The 20,111-nt window shown below is 35.3% G+C and overlaps 1 protein-coding gene and 1 pseudogene across 3 annotated transcripts in view; one reads left to right on the forward strand and one right to left on the reverse strand.

The window, feature by feature from the left end:
* Window positions 1–1,354, forward strand: part of LOC132012564 (large ribosomal subunit protein eL8-like) — a 70,648-nt pseudogene extending 69,294 nt beyond the window's left edge.
* The window catches only part of CADM2 (cell adhesion molecule 2), a 1,101,138-nt gene that overhangs the window by 937,149 nt on the left and 143,878 nt on the right, over window positions 1–20,111 (reverse strand). The gene's annotated exons all lie outside the window — the stretch shown is intronic.

Here is a 20,111-nt window from a genome sequence, read left to right on the forward strand (position 1 = left end):
TCTTTTAAATTGGCATAAAAAACTTGTGGGGTAGTTATTATACTAGATTTTTACAATTGAGGAAAGTGAAGGTCAGAAAAATTAAATCACCCGATCAAGGTCATACTTACCTTGCTTTCCATGCTTACCTTGGATTTTGAACCTAACTTTTTTTTTTTTTTTAAAGATTTTATCCATCCATTTGACAGACAGAGATCACAAGCAGGCAGACAGGCAGGCAGAGAGAGGGAGAGGAGGAAGCAGGCTCCCTGCTGAGCAGAGGGCCCAATGCGGGACTCGATCCCAGGACCCCGAGATCATGACCCGAGCCAAAGGCAGCGGCTTAACCCACTGAGCCACCCAGGCACCCCTTGAACCTAAACTTTTTTGACCGCAGAGTCCATACCCATTCTTTTCTTCCTCCCAGGACAGAGGAATTAACAAACTGGGATGACAGGCAGTGAGAAGCAGGTAATATAGTCAAGTCTATACTCCCAGCTCATACTTGCTTTATAAATAATAGATATGCATTAAAAATATTAATGAACTTTCTACTTTTAATGTCCTGACATAATTCAGACCTTAGAACAGTATTATTGAGGCAACAGTGATAATTCTAATTAACAATTCATCTGCTGCTCTTGAGGGTCATTTTGAAATTCTGCTTATTAACTTCTAGTATTTCCCTTCTCAGATTGACTGTCATTCCAGGAATAAGTTAAGGTAGATCAGACCTTGTAGGGTAGCAAGAAGCAGGACATTATTAAAAAGAGCATTCAAGTAGTTAAAAAAGGAGTAGAAATTTATCAGAAGTAAATTGGCTCTTAAATCATCATTGGCTGTTCTCTCATTTGAAATTTTAAGCATTCCAGGTGGATATAAATAACATTTAAGACTTCATTAAGACTTTGGAGAATGTTTAAGAATAGTAAAAGGTCCCCGTATAAAATCTTCCATTGTGGTTATGGTAGACTCCATTATTTTAATAACCTACACATGAATACTTCTATATATGAATCAGTGGCCAGATTCCCCTAATCCTTTCCTTTTAACATAATGAATGGTCACAGAAAAAGCACTCAGTGCGTTATATGTGCCAGGCACTATATTAACTGGCATAAAAATTATCCTGATTTCACATGTTAGGGAACTGATTCTTGCAGAGGTTAAGGAACTTGCCAAGGTCACATAATTAATAGATGGGAGACCAAGTGTTTAAACACAAACCTGTCTCATATTAGATCTGATGCTCATTGAACTATCTAAATCAATTAATGACAATAAGCAATACCGAGTTGTGTCTGAATTCAACAACAAAAGAGCCGATTCATCATACTGTGTAGCCAGGTTATTTTCAGAACAACAGGATTCTTGAGCCATTTCTGGGCTTATTGACTGCGGTTCCAGTGACTTCCAGGATCAGAATCTATCTCTGATGACAGGGTGTAACCAAGACCTAATTTTTCCAGCGTCCTGAATTGCCAAGGGTCGGATGACCAGAGTATGTACTATTCATTGTTTAACTAAACATATAACCCTTCTTCATTTACCCATGCCTGCTCTGAAAATGACAATCTCTCATCTCCACACTAACCTTCACCACAATTCATACTCCATCTCATGAATTCAAGACTCTCCATTATTCACTCCCCATGCCTCCTACACACCCATCTCCTCATGAAGTAAGCCTGTAGCCCTGATCCAATGTCAGAGAGAGGATTCCTCTCAGAGCTCAGATCCAGGGTCCATGGTCATTAATTATGGGTCCCACACTCATGCCTTATTTGGTAAAAATAATAAGATCAAACAAACATATTGCTAAGACCATTCTCTATCAATACTAGGCTTAATAATTTAGTTTAGGAAGGAATCCAAACTGGAGAGGAAATTACCTAAGTGGATGAGACTGAATTTTATTTTTTTCTCATGCCATTACCCTGTTCACCGGCAATTACTAAAACTGAGAGAGACTTGAGAGAGAAACTTAAAATGAAGTGATCATTTAGCTATAGAATATCATACATTTTAAAATACGAAATACACTTCCTTCTCTCTTGCTCTACTGTCATTTCCATAGTTGTAACAGACTGGGAAAAGGCTGGCCTTACACTGAACCCTGGATAAGCATAATACTTTAATTGCCTAAAAAATAAAGATAATAAATATTAAAATAAAGTTGCTTTAATTATACTGAGAAGCATATAATGTAAAACATTTTCAAATATAATTTGAGTATTCAATATCATGTTCTTATACTATTGATTTGCTTTATCTTTGGCAGATTTATGTTTAAACTGATGTTCTTAAAATAATGAACTTGTTCTCCTAATTCTAAGAAAGTGTTCATTTGGTGAACTTCTTTTCTACACTATTCTCTCTATACCCACTAAAAAAATATAATGACATATACTAAGTCTTAGGCAATTTATACTCTTCATTTCATTTAATCTTATCAATAATCCCAAGAGGAAGATATTAACTCATTTTCAGTTAAACTGCCTAAGATCAGTTAGTCATGAGCCTATTTTCAATCTGAATTTTCTTTATCTGCAATGCATTACCTAGGCAGCAGTCAAACCTCTTAACATTGTTTTTGTTCCTCATTCAGTAAAAGGTACCTTGAAATCATGACCTGAGCCAAAGGCAGAGACTTAACCATCTAAGCCACCTAGGTGCCCTTAGAAAAGACTTTCCATTTCTTAAAAATATCTTTATTTTCACAGCCTCCTATTTTAGTTAAAGTACAATTATTGATTTATTGAACACGTTTGGTGGATCTATCTCCTTGAGTTAAAAGGTTTCTAATCAGTAACTTTTAATTTAATAATTCCCTTCTCTGCCCTTCTCTTCCCATTTTCAGCACTGTATGTGCTTCAAGTAAAGGACTGGCAATTGTAAAGGTACTGGTAGGCATCAGGTTAAGAAATGAGGGCTCTATGTCTCCTGATTCTGCTCAGATGAAAGCTGGAAGAAATAGAGAAAAAAGAAAGAATGGATGGAGCTGGTAGAAATGAAATCTGCCCCAACTACCCTCTTTTTCTTGGGAGTCCTACCTATTTGAGTAGACCTTCTAGTAAAAACAGGATAAGAAGGAATTAGTCCCATCTGATTATTCCTTTTTTCTTATTCATAAAGCTTTTCTCCTCAAATTGTTTTCCTCTCAGTGGTATGAGGGGAACCCTGCTTGAGATGAAGCTATTAGACAACAACCTTAAACATTCTCATGAATGAGAACTTGTGTCTTTCTCAGTGTCTCATAATCAAGTATTGATTATGGACACTCACATTGACTGCAATGTTTAGGTAAATAAAAATTGTTTTAGGGGTGCATAGGTGGCTCATTGGGGAATCTGCTTCTCCCTCTTCCTCTGTGTTCTTTCTTTCTCAAATAAATAAATAAAATCTTTTTTTAAAATTTGTTTTAAAGTAGATTATCTTTTTTCCTACCAAGTGTCATATACTTTAAGTCAAAAATTCAGTATCGAATATTTCACAGGCATAAAGAAGTTATCTTCCAAACAATAAAATAAAATTTGATACCAATGTTATATATAAACATCAACTGGCTATGTATATTGAGCATACACAGAGCTATGGTATTCTAGACTGAATGTTTGTATCTCCCTAAAATTCATAATTGAAATCCTAACCCCCAATGTGACTATATTTGGTAGTAAGACCTTGGGGAAATCATTAGGTCATGCAGGTTGAGCCTTCATGAATGAGTGCTATTATAAGATAAATCCCCGAGAGCTCTCTCTCATTTTCTCACTTCTCCATGTAAGGATGCAATAAGAAAATAGCCATCAGCAATCCAGAAGAGGGCTTTCACCCAAACGCCACCATGCTGGCACACTGACCTCAGAATTCCAGCCTCTAGAACTGTGAGAACTAATTTTCGTTGTTTATAAGCCACCTGGTCTATGGTTTTTCCATTGGAGCAGCCTGAACTAAGATACATGATGAAATAACAGACCAAAAATTATACATAGAATTATCACTGTTCTGTATCATAAATTTTATTTGAAAACAATATGCTAGCTATGGTAAGCAATTAAATTTTTTTTCCTTTCATTTCTTCAGAAATCAAAAGATTTGGCAGTTAGTGTGATACTATCCTTACCTCTTCATTTTCCCCTCATAACAAGAATTTTAAACAATGCTAATGTTTTCAGAGACCACTCTAAATTGAGATGATTATTTTTGTACCATCTCATTATGGCACACTAAGCCATTTAAATGAGTTCATGGCTGAAAGCTTTAAACACAGCCGTTTTAGGTCTATACTTGCCTTTGACTCCTTACCATCCTCAACATTCACCTTAATTAGGAATTTTTAGGGATTGTGCCAGTTTATGCCTGATGTCTTCGTGTATATATTAATAGATTCTCTTTCACACCGAAGCATCCTGATTTGGACGACAAATTATAGGGGCACTCAAGTTATGGAGAAAAATGAATTCATATATGGGATCTTTGCTAATTTGGGGAGAGAGCTTTTTGCTAGGGCAGTTGTTACTTAATGGTTTAATTGTTTGCATAAAGCCACCAGAAGGATTTTTGCTTTGTTTTGACTTCATTGGCGCTACTTCCCTCCTTCCATCTTTTCCCTGAGAGATTACCTAAACCAAGCACATTGCCAAACTAAATGGAAAAAATGAAGAGTAATAAACAAACTTGTTAAGTGAAAACCACACAAAATAGATACTGACCATATTAATTTATGCTGCAGCTTGTGTAATAAACTAGATAGTCCCATGGTAATTATCTTGGGTCTTAATTAATTACCTAGTTATATCCTAATTTGTTTAATAAAAGGAAAATTCACATCCCCATACCATTTCCTTGTTTTTTTCTTAATTACTCTACAGTTTTAAAATATGTTTAGTTCTTTCTGATTCAAATTAGCCTAATAATTTCTTCTTAAAATTATATATTCTCAAGCTATTCCTTTATTTATAGTTTGAAAAATTTTGTTATTGTAGAAGCACACAAGGTATAAAATTTACAATTTCAACAGCTTTTAAGTGGACAGTTCAGTGGCATTAAATACATTCACAGGTTTGAGCAATCATGACCTCCATCTATCTCTAGAACATTTTCATCATTTCCAACTGAAACTCCATACCCAATAACTCCCCTTTGCTCCCTCTCCATAGCTCCTTATAAATACTATTATACTTTGACTATACTAGGTACCTCATCTAACTGGAATCATACAATGTTTGTCTTTTTGTGTCTGGCTTATTTCATTAATCATGTCTTCAAGTTTCATCCATGTTATAGCATGTGTCAGAATTTCATTCCTTTAAAGGCTGAGTAACATTCCATTGTACATATTTAACACATTTTGTTATTTAGCTATAGGACATTTGCGTTGTTTCTGACCTTTGGCTATTGTGAATAATGCTGTTCTAGATGAAGAAATAAATGTACATAATGTATTCATCACAAACGTGCAAATAATTGTTTGAGTCCCTGATTTCTAGTATTTTGGGTATATACCAGAATTGGAATTATTAAATGATATGGTAATTCTGTTTAATTTTTTGAGGAACTACCATTCTACTTTCCAGTGGCTGCAGAACACAGTGTTTCATCACCATTGAGCAAGGGTTCCAATGTCTCACAGCTTCAACGACACTTGTTATTTTCTCTTTATTTTATTTTTTTTTAATAGTCCTCCTAATGGCCATGAAGTGTTGTGTCATGGTTTTGATTTGCATTTTCCAAAAGTAATGTTGAGGATCTTTTCCTGTGCTATTTAGACATTTGTGTATCTTTTTTCCTTCTCCTTTTATTGCCAAAACTTAAAATATTCACCATTCTCCCTTTTATCAAAACTTTTTCTACGTCTCTACCCCTATGCTCCAACATATACCCCTATATTCCAGAAACTTTTAAAGAATACTAATATTATCTTAAGTGCCAGTGCAAACAAAAATTATCAGCCAATGCTCTGGCCCTTCCTTGTGACAATCAGTTGCTAATTTACTTCTAGCTACTTCTCTCTCACTCTGTCTTTACTTCTTTTTTTCCTCCTTCTCCTTCTTGTATCTTCTGTGGATACAGCTGAAAGACTTACCTACACTAAGTCCAAGTCCAAGTCCTGTCCTACTTTTTATTTCTCAGTTTGCCGTCACAAGATTATGAAAGGTTAGACTTCTCTAAATACTTAGTTGTTATGACAGGTCAATAATTTTTTCCAGCTCTCACAAGTTATTTGTTGAATGTTAAATATAGTTGCCACTCCTCTTCTCTTCTCTTCTCTTCTCTTCTCTTCTCTTCTCTTCTCTTCTCTTCTCTTCTCTTCTCTCTTCTTTTTCCTCTCTGTGTCCCTCCTTATTCTGCACTGTTAACTGTTATGTGTTCTTAAGTTGCCTAGAATCCATTGCCACAGAATGTTACTTGAGCATGCAGTGCTTTTCCCCCCATATCTTCTTCCTTTTTATTCTGTGGAATTTGAAATCCTATACTACGTATACTGATATATAATTGCTTTTGTAGAGGGATATATCTTCCATTAGATCACTGACAGAAGGAACTCCTGGGTGGCTTAGTTGGTTAAGCGTCTGCCTTGGGTTAAGGTCATGATCCAGGGTCTTGGGATAGAACCCTGCCTCAGGCCTCTGGCTCTTTGCTCTGGGAGAAGCCTACTTCTCCCTCTGCCTGCAATTTCCCCTGCTTGTGCTCACTTGTTTTCTCTCTCTCTGACAAATAAATAAACTATTAAAAAAAAAAAAGTCTCACTGATAGAAGAGACTTCTGTCTTATTAATCATTTCCCTAGAACTTAGCCCAGTGCCTATAGAGCACAATGTTTGCTTAATAAGTGAATAAGAGATCTATGTCCAAATACGATCTCTCTCTCTTAACTATTTATTGCTATTTATTGTGATGCTCACTCTGGATGGTTCAATAATACCTCAAGCCAGGATGCTATAAATGGAAGAACATGTATTTTCTTTCAAACCTGTTTTTCTCAGCTATTGCCTTTTCTCTTACTATTAGTTTTATTGTCCCAGACTTCTAAGTTAAAATGCTCACTTTTTCATCACATTCATCTGCTCACAATCATTTACATGTTATCATATGTTATGTCTTATCAATGTCATCTGCACGATGCTCCTGAACTCTAGCTCCTGCTCTGCCATCCCATTACTTCTACTTTCATTTCAAAAACTCATATATTTTGATTGGATTAATATACTGACTTTCTAATTATTCTTCCACATTCCACTTCAACTCTTGAGAACTCTGTCCTGCGTAAATAATTCTCCTTTGTTCAAAAACCATTTATGGATACCCTTCTTTTTCTTCAGAAATTATACAATCTCCTTAGGAGCGCCTGGGTGGCTCAGTTGTTTAAGCATCTGCCTCTGGCTCGGGCCATGATCCCTGGTCCTGAGATCAAGCCCTGCATGGGGAAGCCTGCTTCTCCCTTTCCTACTCTCCCTCCTTGTGTTCCCTCTCTCACTGTCAATCTCCTTATTAAATAAATAAATAAATTCTTAAAAAAAAAAAAGAAAGAAAAAAGGAAATCATACAATCTCCTTAATATGTCATCCTAGCTCTCTACCTCCCAATGTGATCAAAACTATCCTTTTTTAATTGAAATTCCACAGCTCTAATTTAAGTGTCTTTTGCCATGTTTCAACATTATTTTATTATAATTCCATTATAGTTAACATATAGTTTTTTTTTAAAAATTAGTTTCAGGTGTACAATATAGTGTTTTCACACTTCCATACATTACTCAGTGCACATCAAGGTAAGTGTACTCTTAATCTCCTTCAACTATTTCACCCATCTCTCCCCCACCTCCCCTCTGGTAACCATCTCTTTGTTCTCTATAGTTAAGAGTCTGTTTTTTGGTTTGTCTCCTTGTTGTTCATTTGTTTTTTTCCCTGAGTTCCACATACGAGCGAAATCCTATATGGTATTTGTCTTTCTCTGACTGACTTAATTCACTTAGCATTGTACTTCTGTAGATCCAAATATGTTGTTGCAAATGAAGTGCCCTTTACCTTTAAATATTCAGTGTTCCTACGTATTACTATATTACTACCTATGTGCCTTTCGCTACATTCAAATGGGATGCCTCTTCCCATGCCAGATGTCCAAAATCTACCTCATTTTAAGCCAAAATCAAATATTTTCTCTTCTATGGGATTTCCCTGTTTCCAATTCAAGTGCAAGCTGGAATTAATTATGCCTTCACTGAACTCCCATGCAGTTATTCTGTACCTTTCTTATGACATTTGGCAACTTACAGTTTGAAGTATTCTTGTTTATGAACATGCTGTTTTTTTGTCTATATTATAAATTCCTTGCAGACAAGATCCTAGAATTATTTATCTTTTGTTCCCTTGCAATGAATTATATAAAGAACTAACACACTGATTTTTTTTGCATTTTTGTAGAAACTTAATAATTATTTCTTATACAGGTGAATAAATGAGTGAATGAAACTTTATGATTCGCTGAAATTCCCTCCTCCTTATGTTTCTGTGATTTCTTTGTGTAGTCTTCCCAAATATTTTCTTACACACTGCCAGGAAACCCTCATTTTAAATCTCCAAAATATTGTTTGAACTGTTGCTTCCGGCTTCTCCCTGCATTACTACACAAACATCCCTAGCCAGCAGATAATTAAGAATTGTCCATTAGGACTATGTTCTTCCATGAACTCCTACAAGTTATTCATTATAAAGGCTTTTTACTTACTCTGAACATTTCCAATGTAGCCTTTCTTATTTAAGGTTCTGTTTCCTAGGAAATTCATGACTGTCCACTGTTACCCAGCAATAGAATGCACACAGCCTTTATTCTATATTTGGACTGCTATTCAGAAATGAGTATTAGATTACCTTATCGTTCACTCACATGCCTATAAACATAGTCTTGATTACTTTGTGGAAATGTTTAGGTGTGCTCTTTTTTTTTTTTCTTCTTCTTTCCTCCTTCCCTTTTTTTCTAAATTCAAATAGAATGGTATAGGAAATAGTACAAAGCAAAACTGTCAAAATTATGCAGCAAACTGAAGTCCTAGATAGCTTCACCTATTCTATAAATTGAAATATAGGAATTCAGTTCACAGCAACCCAAATGCCAGGTCAAGAATTGCCACAACATTGACTATTAAGACAATGCTAGTTTTAGAAGCTTGGTGCTTTCTTACTTAAAAGTCAGTGTGTGAAATTAGCATGTTTTGTCACCAATGAACTTTTCCCCAAATATTACAGCTCTTGTTTCTCCCCTAGAAAGAAGGTCTTTTGGCAGTTGGGAAGGGACATTGTTCCCCATTGTTTCTCCATCATATAGTACAAGAGAGATGCAAAGATCAGAAGGAAACTGAAAGGGAAATGCTGCTCTGCTTCTATTTGGCCATGATTATGTATGTTAAATATCAGAATCAATTCCTAAGGTCTCTGTGCTTACAACCAAAGTATATTATCAACTGCTTTAATAATGCAAATGCCTCATCAGTTTTTTTCTTCCCAGAAATATTGATAAATTATATGAAATTTTCTTTTTCCATAGCCTACATGTTTATTGTTTAAATAATAATTTGAGCAAATGTGGAACCAATAGAAATGTCACAGTTCTGTATCTAAAAAGAAGTAAAAAGATAGCACCTTAGATTAGGTTCTTGGTATAGGTAGTAAGGGTTGCAGCTCAAAGCCAAATTAAGTTTTATAGCAGTGAAAATAAGAACAGGCCATCTTTAACATTAAAAGCATCAGGCCTCCAATATTATCCTGAATTCAGAGTAAAAATTAAAATCAGGACCCCAAATTTTTACGACATATTGTCAACACTATCCCATGTACTTCTGCTGTTCAGTAATTTCCACGTGGACGTGGACGGATGTGAACTCCGGGACCGCACCCAGTCCAGATGCAGGGCGACCTGCGGGTCACTGGCCACGCGCTCGGCTTCCACGCTGTCCTGGTCACCCAGGGGGCGGGATCCAGGCATTCCTTTAAACCTCAGAGGCAGCAGTAAACCTTTCAGTGTTGCTGTTAGCAAGCGTGTTTGCCAGTAGATGCCAATTTGTACTCACGTGCCAACAAGTCAATGTCAGCCGCACACATGCTTCTTCCGTGTCCCCGCACGCGCCGAGCCGCGTGCGAGGAGCCTGTGGTCCCAAGGCGCGAACGTTGCACCGACTACTGCTATAATTTGCTCCCCATTTCCATTTCCTCATTTACTTTAGTAAATCACACAGAATATCAACACATCAGGAATTTTCTGGATAAATCATCTTTGATTAAATTACATACAAGTATTTGCCAAAGGCCCATTTAAGACTCAAGTAGAGAGCATAATGGGCATGTTAATTATTAATCACCAGTGGTCTATGTTCCATTTTTCTATTAAGAAACACCCTATGTTTACTGCACCATTATTCACAATAGCTAAGATACGGAAACAACCTAAGTTTCCATCAATGGATAACTGGATAAGGAGGATGTGGTAAACATATACAATGGAATATTATTTAGCTATAAAAGAGAAGTAATTCTGCCATTGAAGACAATATGGATGGATCTTGAGGGTATTATGTTAAGTGAGATAACTCAGAGAAGGACATATATTATATGATCTCACTTACATGTTAAATCTAAAACAGCCAATCTCATAGAAACAGAGAGTGGAATGATGATCACCAGGGCAGAGGGTGCAGCGAGGAGTGACAGAGATGCTGATCAGAGTAAATACTTGCAGTTAGAAAATGAATAAGTTCTGGAGACCTAATCCACAACACAGTGATTACATTTAACAATGTTGTATTAAAAAAAAAAAAGAAAGAAAGAAAAAAAAGAATTATGAGACAACATAAGGGGGTTAGCTCACACTGTGGTGATAATATTACAATATATAAATGTATCGGATCAGAACATTTTATACCTTAAATTTATACAATGCTATATGTCAACTGTATATCAATTAAAAACACAAAATTCCATAAGCTTATCACCTGAACAAATGCCTCCTCAAAGTGCAATATGGTTACCAGTTTTAAGCTAGGTTGTATCTAACACAGAAATTCAAATGTACTGCATGTGTCTGGACAGCTGGTAATGAAGCCAATCAGTCTATCTACATTAGAGAGAGAGCCTTCCTCAAAGAGACTACATTGAAGAAAAGAAAAATATCAGGTCCAATTAAAAAGCACACAATTTTGGTTTTTAGGTATAGCTTATGATTCTAAATACACCCTGCATATTCTTCCCCTTCTCCATTCTAAGAAAAAGAAAATTATGATTTAAAAGAGAAAGTGTTAATTTTACCAAAACTCAAAGATGTTGTTGCATAAGGCATAATAATTGATTTTCCTGACAACAAAGAATACTGTGAATTATGATATAATTCAACTTTGTTTCTAATCTGGAGGGCTCAGATATAACTAGAATGCCTATGGCGGGGCATTATTTAGGAAATGGAAACATTTGACTAGTTCCTCACAGTAGTTCCATATTTGTCAGAGTTCAGAATGTCATAGAAAAATGCAGCAGTGATGTTTCCTGGACTAAAGTGCCCGGAGGCTTCCTGGGCAGGACCAAACACTTATGCAGGGTCAAAGACAATGGATATCTTAGCAGACAATACCAGGGAGACAGAACTGAGTAGATGAACAAGAAACTTCGAAGTGTCTCTGGCAACTAAAACTTCTTTTCAGCACAAATGATACATCTCCTAAGAACTCCTAGAAATATTTGTTGTCAGAGATGCTGTAAGACTAAGGACCTTCTAACAGAAAGAAGAGTGAGAGCCAGTGGAATTGAAGTTACCACCAATAGAGTGACCCTATATAAATCTGTGTTTAACTGAAGGAACTAGTTTCTTCTTGGCAACTCTTGATAATTATTTATTTACTCATTTGAAATATGGGGGCGATAAAAGAAGGAAGTAGATCTTATATTTATGCATAACATCTAAAAGATTACAAAAACTAGACAGTCACCTATAAATCACTAAATAAATAAACTCAGTGATTTACTGGTTATGATAATTTGCTCCCCATTCCATTTCCTTATAACTGTCACCATTGTTAATGAAGTTAGTTCTCTTAATAGAGTCCCCTCCCTTACAAAGTTAAGAATCTGCAATTGCTCAGAGATCTATATGACTTAAAGATAAAAAGGGCCCTCCTCCTTAGTCTTCAACTATTGGGGCAGGTCTGAGTTCCAGTTAAGAAAAATTGACTCGGAAATATCAAGTGTTTTCCTTTTTACTTTTTTTTTCGTTTTAAGATTTACTTATTTATTATACACACAGAAAGCACACGTAAACCTGGGAGAACAAGCAGAGGGAGCAGCAGACAGAGGGAAGAAGGAGAAGCAGGCTCCCTGCTGAGCGAGAGAGCCTGATGTCCCGGGGCTCAGTCTCAGACCCTGGGATCATGACCAGAGCTGAAGGCAGACGCTGAACCCTTAATGAACTGAACCACTCAGGCTCCCCAGAAAATCAGGTTAATGGTACTCTGAGTCTCAACTTAGCACTCTAGGGAATGGAAAATTATTTTTCCTCTACCCGTTCACCATTCACAACCTGCAGAGATTTCAGCTCAGACTATCACCAACATTCTAAAGTATGGGCTCAAGGGTCTATGTATAACGAAATCCACAATCCAATTCACGTTATCATCACCTAAATGTTATATAATTTCATTGTCCAAAGTAAAGAATAAATATCAGATTAAGCCCAGGAACTCCACCAAATTGTAGTGTTCACTATCCTCTAAATATTAAGGTTTAGAAACAAAAAAATTCAAACCTAAAGTCATGCAATTCTGAAATTTAGAAATGTTTGAAGTTTCTTTTAATAAAACAGATTAGATACACTCATTGTCTACATTGTTACTTGTTATGCTTGATGGTGTTAATAAGATAATACAAATAAGATGAAACACTCATGTATGATGTTGATGTGGTAAAAGATCAAGAAAACTGAGGTGTAAGACTTTAACATACATTTTAAGATACTTATGTTGTCTGCTTTTAATCTTTCAGAGTACTGTATATCATATACCATATACTAACAGAATAATGTGCTATTACAAAACAGCTGCAAAAGACTGGCAACATAAAGCCTCATTTGATTAGTTTGTTGATCTGTATGACATTTTATTCTTTGCAAAAGATTTTTTTTCTAATGTTGAATAGTTAGAATGAATTGCACTCGACAAAAGGATATAATAACCCTTTTTGATTTTTTAAGACCACTTTATACAGGATCTAATTTACATATGACACCATTGAAAGTTAATTTTTTTTTAAACATTTTTTATTTATTTATTTGACAGAGAGAGATCACAAGTAGGCAGAGAGGCAGGCAGAGAGAGAGAGGAGGAAGCAGGCTCCCTGCTGAGCAGAGAGCCTGATGTGGGACTCGATCCCAGGACTCTGAGATCATGACCTGAGCCGAAGGCAGCGGCTTAACCCACTGAGCCACCCAGTCGCCCCGAAAGTTAATTTTTGAATTACATGTAGCTTTTAAAAAATACTAATCCTGGAGTTGATGAGGGTCTTTCTATTTCCTTTTATCTGTGATAGTTCTTATTTATAAAATCTATATAGCTACAAGAGATCTGTCCCAGAGTATGTTTAAGTTTCCTGCATCTTGCCATTTTTAGGAAAAATAATTTAAAAATACAGGTTAAAAATATGAGTTCATTTTAATTCTTGACTATATTTTTTGTATTTTAAATATATATTGGTTATTTATTTTTTTTTAAGATTTTATTTATTTATCAGAGAGAGAGAGCGAGAGCGAGCACAGGCAGACAGAATGGCAGGCAGAGGCAGAGGGAGAAGCAGGCTCTCTGCTGAGCAAGGAGCCCAATGTGGGACTCGATCCCAGGACGCTGGGATCATGACCTGAGCCGAAGGCAGCTGCTTAACCAACTGAGCCACCCAGGCGTCCCTATAGTGGTTATTCTTACAGAAAGATTCCTCTAGAACTCTAAATGAAATCCAATGAGCTTTAACTTATTCATCAACTTTCAAACTTACCACACATAAAAAATAAATAAATAAAATAAATCTTAGTTTTGATTGGAGGTTTTTTTAAATGGTTATGAAAAATAAGGCATATGTTGGTAAATTTTTAATATTCAGCAGCAAGATGTGAAACTAAAATGTTATAAGAAACTAATATGTAGCCAAACTAATTATTGCAAGCTTGAGAATGCTCTGCTCTGTTTAATGTGGTAACCTATGACTGATCAGTTATGTAGACAAGCAGAACTTAATTAGACATGTAGAACAAATGTGAACTAAAGGAGCAATAAAAATTACTTAAGCTCTACAGCTATTTCAAAAGCATATTTTTTAAAGATTTTACTTATTTATTTATCTGAGAGAGAAAGAGACAGAGATAGTGACAGCAAAAGCAGGGAAGAGAAGGAAAAGCAGACTCCTCCCTGAGCAGGGAGCCTGATATGGACTAGATCCTAGGACCCTGGGATCATGACCTGTGCCAAAGGCAGACGTTTAACCGACTGAGCCCCCTAGGTGCTCCTCAAAAGGACATTTTGGATCCTGGAGTGGAAAAGAAATAGTATTACAGGAAAACCATGAAGCCATAGTTTGGGAGCTTTTTTTTTTTTTTTTTAAATAGTGGAATCGGGTTTTACCTTAAAACAAAAAATTATAGAGTAACAGAAGCCCTAAGAGAGCACATCTAATGGTCACCAAGGCTTTTGGATTGCTTCAGGCTCCCTTAGTCAGTAGGAAAACAGAGGAAGAGGCACAGCAGTAAGAAAGACAGTGTGAAATAAATAGTAATTCAATTTTAAATTTCAAAGATGAGAAATGATAGGTGTACTGCAATGTAAATTGACTATTGCTTCCCTCCTTCCCAAGAAAGCTTAAGCATACAAAATCTATGCTGTCATTTTAAATGTTTTGATTCCTTGGCTGCTATATAGTCATGTGTACAAAGTATTTGAGTAGAAAAGAATCACAAGAAAGAGTGGTTGACAAACTGGGGTTTGATGTACTATTTCTAGTAATCGGTTAAAAAAATGTCTTTTATAAATTAAAGAAAAAGGGAAAACTATGCTTTAAAAATTAGAATCAATGGGGGAACAGAGGCTGAACTGGTATATAAAATTGGGTTCAACTACTATTTCAGAAATGCCTAATTAAGGGTAGTGAGGCAGTAGGGCAGAAGATACAAGGATCTTTTGAAACATGTTAAAAGAAATATTCAATAATTTACAAGGAACATAAAACAGGCTTATCAACTTTTTAAGATAACACTAAGCTGGTTTTAAGGTTGACTATAGTTTATAAAATATGAAAGAACATCAAAATCATAAAATAATTTAAATTGGGCAAGTTGAACAAGATAAAATTTAGTATAGAAAATTCTAAGTTTCATGGTTATATTAAAAAGGAATACATAATTTGTGTTATTACAGAGCATGGGTAGTATTACTTGCCAAGATTTTATGGTAAATGGGTCATCCTGAGATTTTTCTGGTTAATTGTATAACAATAATTGGAGCCAATGAATTTTTTTTCCTCAGTCTCAGGTTACGTAACTAGTAATTTTGGATCTTGAGAAATGAAAGATGTCTACTATACTCTGTTCTGGGAAGACTATATCTGAGTGCTATGTTCAATCCTACACATTCAATTTGTTGATTTGATGATATTGAAAAATTAGCACATTATCAGATTGAAATGATGAAAATCTTTGAAAATAAAGAGTTAAAAATGCTATAGGACTATCAAATGGACTCATAAAATGAAAGTTTAAAAGATCCCCAGGGAAGATCTAATCTAAGTTTTTCATTTATAGATGAGATTGGCTTAGAAGTTATGGTAAAAACTAGGAACAAAATAAGATACATCTGACTCAATTCAAGAAAAAGTTTGTAACATTTGGAACCCTCTAAGCATAAAAATCTGAAACTGTTGAGTTCATCATTATATTATCACTGTTTTGCTATGATCAATAAATCTTAGCTGATATAACTAATTATGTGGGACTTGAAATAATCAAGTTATTAATTTGCAATACAATAGTACCACAATGATAGACCTCTTCTTGGCTCTCAGACTTTTAATTTAAAGTTCCAATTAATGGTGAATATTTGGAGAAACTTTGAAGAAAATTGTTGAAGTAAAATATGCTAATATACCTTATCTTCTAAAGGTAGGAAAAACACTATTTCTTTAACTAGAAATGAAGTTGAAAGTAAACTATGAAAATTTTTGTATATTTATTATGTTTCACAAAATTATACCTTGCACAGGGAATAAAGAAGCTGAGCAAGGGGCGTCTGGGTGGCTCAGTTGGTTGGACAACTGCCTTTGGCTCAGGTCATGATCCTGGAGTCCCGGGATCGAGTCCCACATTGGGCTCCCAGCTTCATGGGGAGTCTGCTTCTCCCTCTGACCTTCTCCTCGCTCATGTTCTCTCTCACTGTCTCTCTCTCTCAAATAAATAAATAAAATCTTTAAAAAAAAAAAAAAAGAAGCTGAGCAAAAAAGAGACAAACAACTACTGGAGCATGAGGGGAGAATTCGAGATAAGTGATACCATAAGATGAAACAATATTAGAATAATTGGGATTCCAGAAGAAGAAAGAGAGAGGGGGGCAGAAGGTATATTGGAGAAAATTATAATAGAGAATTTCCCTAATATGGCAAAGGGAATAAGCATCAAAATCCAGGAGGCACAGAGAACCCTCCTCTCAATCAATAAAAATAGGTGCACATCCCATCTTCTAATAGTAAAACTTACTAGTGCTTAGTGACAAAGAGAAAATCCTGAAAGCAGCTCCAGACAAGAGGTCTATAACATACAATGCTAGAAATATTAGATTGGCAGCAGACTTATCCACAGGGACCTGGCATGATATATTCAAAGCACTAAATGAGAAAAATATGCAGCCATGAATACTATATGCATCTAGGCTATCATTGAAAATAGGAGAGACAAAAAGCTTCCAGGGCAAACAAAAATTAAAAGAATTTGCAAACACCAAACCAGCCCTACATGAAATACTGAAAGCGGTCCTCTAGCAAAGAGAGCCTAAAAGTAGAAGACCAGAACAGAGATAATATACAGTAATAGTCACCTTATAGACAATACTATGCTTCTTCTATGCATTGTATAGATGGCAGTAAATTTATATCTTTCAATAGTCACCCTGAGAGTAAATGGACTAAATGCCTCAAAAGACACAGGGTATCAGAATGGATTAAAAAAACAAACCCATCAATATGCTGTCTACAAGAAACTCATTTTAGACCCAAAGACACCTCCAGATTTAAAGTGAGGGAGTAGAAAAGAATTTATCATGCTAATGGACATCCAAAGAAAGCTGGGTGGCAATCCTTATATCAGATAAATTAGATTTTAAGCCAAAGACTATAATAAGAGAAGGAAGGAAACTATATCATACTCAAAGGGTCTGTCCAACAAGACCTAAAAGTTTTAAATATCTATGCCCTTAACAGGGGAGCAGCCAACTATATAAAACAATTAATAACAAAATCAATTGTTATAATAATAAAAACAATTAAAAACAAAAGAAACACATCGACAATAATACAGTAATAGTAAGGGACTTTAACACCCCCCCTCACTGAAATGGACAGATCATCTAAGCAAAAGATCAACAAGGAAATAAAGGCCTTACTTAAATGGCATACTGGACCAGATGGACATCACAAATATATTGAGAACATTCCAAAGCAACAGAATATACATTCTTCTTTAGTTCACATGGAACATTCTCCAGAACAGATCACATTCTGGGTAACAAATCTGGTCTTAACCAGTACCAAAATATTGGGATCATTCCCTGCACATTTTCAGACCACAATGCTCTGAAGCTAGAACTCAATCACAAGAGGAAAGTTGGAAAGAACTCAAATACATGGAGGCTAAAGAGCACCCTACTAAAGAATGAATGGGTCAACCAGGAAATTAAAGAAAAATTGAAAAAATTCAAGGAAACAAAAGATAATGAAAACACAACTGTTCAAAATCTGTGGGACACAGCAAAGGTGATCCTAAGAGGAAAGTATATAGCCATACAAACCTTTCTCAAGAAACAAGAAAGATTTCAAGTACACAACCTAACCCTACACCTGAAGGCAAGGGAAGCAAGGGCAGAAATGAACTACTAGGACTTCATCAAGATCAAAAGCTTTTGCACAGCAAAGGAAAGAGTCAACAAAACCAAAAGACAACTGAGAGAATGGGAGAAGATATTTGCAAAGACATATCAGATAAAGGGCTGGTATCCAAAATCTATAAAGAACTTATCAAACTCAAAAAAAAAAAAAAAAGAACTTATCAAACTCAACACCCAAAGAAAAAATAATCCAATCAAGAAATGGGCAGAGGACATGAATAGACATTTCTGCAAACAAGACATCCAGATGGCCAAAAGACACATGAAAAAATGCTCAACATCACTAGGCATCAGAGAAATACAAATCAAAACCACCATGAGATATCACCTCACACCAGTCAGAATGAATAAAATTAACAAGCCAGGAAACAACAGATGTTGGAGAGGATGCGGAGAAATTGGAACCCTCCTACACTGTTAGTAGGAATGCAAGCTGGTACAGCCACTCTGGAAAATAGCATGGATGTTCCTCAAAAAGTTGAAAACAAAGCTACTCTATGACCTAGCAATCACACTACTGGGTATTTACCCTAAAGATACAAATGTAATGGTCTGAAGGGGCACATGCACCAAATTTTTATAGCAGCAATATGCACAATAACCAAGCTATGAAAAGAACCTAGATGTCCATCAACAGATGGATGGATAAAGAAGATGTGGTATATATATACAAAGAAATACTATGCAGCTATCATAATAAATGAAATCTTTCCATTTGCAATGGTGTGGATGGAACTAGATGGAATTATGGTGAGTGAAATAAGTCAATTAGAGAAAGACAATTATCATATGATCTCCCTGATATAAGGAATTTGAGAGGCAGAGTGGGGAGTTTGGAGGGTAGAGAAAGAAAAAATGAAACAAGATGGGATCAGGAGGGAGATCAACCATAAGAGACCCTCGAACTCATAAAACAAACTGAGGGTTCCTGGGGCAGAGGGGTCTATGGAGAGTGTTGTTGGGTTATGGACATTGGGGAGGGTATGTGATTTGGTGAGTGCTATAAAGTGTGTGAACCTGACAATTCACAGACCTATACCTCTGGGGCAAAGAATATAGCATATGCTAATAAAAATAATTAATAAAAATTGTACTTTACAGTCTAATATAAATTTTTTTAATTGTATATTTCATGAAGTAAACCATATACTAGGGAGTCTATTAAAATGGAGCCATGTTATAATTCTTAATTAACAAGGGTTTTTTTGTTTTGTTTTGTTTTGTTTTAAATTTTATTTAGAGAAAAAGAACCAAACTACTCATAGGTGGTTTGTGTTTCAACAATGTTCATTTCTCAAAAAAAAAAAATTAAAAATTCTGAATTTGGAAGTGTCTTACTATTTAAGAATTTGAAAAATCGGTGACCTCTAAAAATAGAATTGAAGTACTGATTTAGAAAATGTTTTACATAGAATCTGTAACAGATATTAACATCTTAATTTCTTATATAGTATAGACTTAACTTTGCAAGTGATTAATAAAAAGTTAGCATTTTCATAAAAGGTTTTTACTTTTTTTATTATATTTGATTGAAATTTGACAGTAGATGTACCTTATATGCTTGTCTGATAATTATGAAAGTCAAAGTTCCATACTTAAAACAATAATAGAACTCTTTTTTTTTGTTTATTTTTAATGAATGACCAATTAGCTAAAACTGGTTTTACATCAATCTGAATCTTTTGGTTACTAACCTAAATAATTTTCAGTATGTTTTTATAATTTGTTTAATGTTTTCTCTCTTTATTTCCTTAGTAAAATAAATTAGAAATCATCATTTGGCCTCCACTCTTCTTAATAAGTGTATCCATTCAAACAGCTTTCCCTTTTTATCAGAATAACATCTTGGGACACCTGATTGGCTCAGTCTTAAGTGTTGTACTTTTGGTTTTGGCTCAGGTAATGATCTCAGTGTCCTGGGTTCAAGCCCCATGTAGGCTCTGAGTTCAGGGGAGTCTGCTTGAGAT

Source organism: Mustela nigripes, chromosome 2 (genome assembly GCF_022355385.1).
Source record: "Mustela nigripes isolate SB6536 chromosome 2, MUSNIG.SB6536, whole genome shotgun sequence".
Classification (NCBI taxonomy): domain Eukaryota; kingdom Metazoa; phylum Chordata; class Mammalia; order Carnivora; family Mustelidae; genus Mustela; species Mustela nigripes.